Source organism: Morone saxatilis, unplaced genomic scaffold (genome assembly GCF_004916995.1).
Source record: "Morone saxatilis isolate NCDOM2014 unplaced genomic scaffold, NCSU_SB_2.0 Contig18, whole genome shotgun sequence".
NCBI lineage: Eukaryota > Metazoa > Chordata > Actinopteri > Moronidae > Morone > Morone saxatilis.
In genome coordinates, this window is record NW_023339740.1 from 1,884,427 (window position 1) to 1,886,979 (window position 2,553).

The following is a 2,553-nucleotide window of genomic DNA, read 5'->3' on the forward strand; positions in this document are numbered from 1 at the left end:
CTCACCGCCTTGCTAAACTTGTACATTTTTTACTTGTGACTTTTTGAACCCATCACTGTCCCCACTCCTGAACACTTGATATGCACTGCTGACTATAGTGTAACAGTGATCCAGAATATTCTCCTCTCTGGTCGGGCATTTAATAAACTGCTTGTATTTGGGGAGTTTGTGGCTGAGGTTTCCTTTGTTAAAGTCACAATAACTAAGAAGTCCGGGGGCACATCCCAAGTTATTTGACATTTCCTCGCTACAAGCTATAACCGGAAGTTTGTTCTGGTCCACTATCTTGCAGGCCATCCCAAAGCACTTATTTCTGCACGGAGTAGCGAGGATCAAGAAGCGATCTCTAAGGATCGAAGATACACGAGAGAAACCGTCACAGAAGACGAAATGGATACTGTCATTGAAGATTTTTCCATCACATTGGCAGAAACCATTGAACCATCTGGGAAGTCGTTGTTGGAAACTGTTAAATCAGATCTACAAACAGTCAAACTAAAGCCACTCTGGAGAAGAACAAAATCATCTTTTCTATCAAGAAAAGCATTCACTGCCATTCTTTGTTCTTCTTTCAACATTTACACTAACCTCTTTAGCAGCCGTCATTGTTGTTTTCCAGTGAGTAACACCTTTTTAAACTGGCTTTTAACTGACTTGTATCTCCTGGAGAATAGTATATAATTTTATATATTATAAATTAATGTAATTTATCTGTTTTTTTACTGTGTAATTTTATTACTGCCTCTTGTGTCCTTTGTTAATGCACTTTTTAACTGTGTTAAGAAAAGTGCTATACAAATTATTAGTACCATATGAATGACGCTGAATGAATTTGGAAAAAAGCACATAGCTTGAGGCCCGGCAACATGGAGCCCAGCTAAAAGGTTAGTGAGCCAACTGATAGCAGCATAAATTACAAAGTTGATGTTTAAATCCCAATCCTAACGTTCTATCAGGTTATTTTTCTCATTGATATTGTCTCCCATATGAGTGCCCCTTTGACATTCTATATGCTAAACATTTAGAAGAGGTTATTGTGAGTATAGGTCCACACATTTGTCAAATCAAGCTTAAGTTCCTGTCTTTGACAGGCATTTTTCTTTTGAACTTAATAACCTAATTTCCTTGTCTACAAAATGTATTGCAGTGTACTTCAAGGGTCTAGGGTCTATGCTTCCCCTTGGTCACATAATTAGTAGACAATATATTGTTTCATTTTATGCAGATGATTTGGTTCCTCTAAAAGACTGCTATGATGATCAAAATGTTACAACTCAGCCAACAGTTATGTTGGCTGAGTTGGAAGTGAGGAGGAGCATCTTTTCAGATTTTTTCACTGTCAACTGGCAATAGCCATCACTGATTCCAGCAGCAAACATGTGAAGAACATTTTTGATACAAGTTTTGGCAGTCAAGTTAAAATAATTGTCATGTCCATTTATCTTAAGATTGTTTTAAGGCCCATTGTATAGGATGTAGTGGCATATATTGGTGTAGTTGCAGATGCAACAAAGGAGAAACTTTGGTGGCTGCAAAATGCATGTAAAACATGAATGCCCCTATCTAGTGCCAGTGTTTAGTTCAACCCTTTTAGGCTACTGTAGATACATGGCCGTTCAACATGGTGGACTCATAGAAGGTGACCCGTGGCATGTGGCATGAAGCATGTGTAGATATAAAAGGTTCATTCTACACAAACATAATGATTCCTCTGTTCAGGTGATTATAAACTAATGAAAACATACCTATGAATATTATATTCTATTTCTGCCAGTAGATCCCCCTAAATATTACACACTGGACCTTTAAGAATTTGACTGAATCCCTGCCCTGATTAGTGAGCCAAAGGAGCATTGTTGGCTTTTAGGTCAAAATACCAAAGGAATGTTTGCTAATAGGACTGTGTGAGTTTTGGTCTGCTGAGATAGTTTACAGAGTTTTAAAGGAGATCTGTCGTTATACTGTCAGTTATATCCTGTCATTAATGAACAAATAATCATTCTGTCATGCTACTTGTTAAAACACACAGGTTCATAACAGCTGTAGTATATCTGAATAATAGCCATCAGGATCATTGACATGCACAGTCTGAAATTAAAGTATAATCTGTGAAAAGAACTGTAAAAATAGAGCAGGTCTTAATCTTACACTGCCTACACTGTACTGTAGTGTTTGCACGCAGTATGAATTCCAGCAGTGATTAAACCAGCCACTGCAACTGAGACAAATATCTTAAATAAAACAAAATGAATCTCTTTAATGGGACGTCTCTCATTTACATCAAGGAACAATTTAATAACCATCAGAGCAAATAATCATTATTGTAAGGGACTCAGCGCTTGAATGAAACTTGATCTTCTCCTGCTTGAATAAAAGGAAACAAAAATGACATGCCATAATTGCAGAGCACTTACTGCTTCGTTTCCACTGTACACTCCTGAAGATTTCACAGAACCTTCACTTCTGCTAATTCTGTTGCTTCTTCATCCCCTGGGTGCTCTCAGACTGGTCCCAGAGTCCCTGCAGACCTTTTGTTGTTCACTTGGCCTCAGA

General features: G+C 37.8%; 1 protein-coding gene across 2 annotated transcripts in view; it reads right to left on the reverse strand.

Annotated features, from left to right (window-relative positions):
• Positions 1 to 2,553, reverse strand: part of optc (opticin) — a 7,051-nt gene extending 4,498 nt beyond the window's left edge. For both annotated transcript variants that reach the window (XM_035662197.1, XM_035662196.1), the window contains exon 1: positions 2,415 to 2,553. The gene's annotated coding sequence lies outside the window, so the exon portion shown is untranslated. The remainder of the gene's footprint in view (positions 1 to 2,414) is intronic.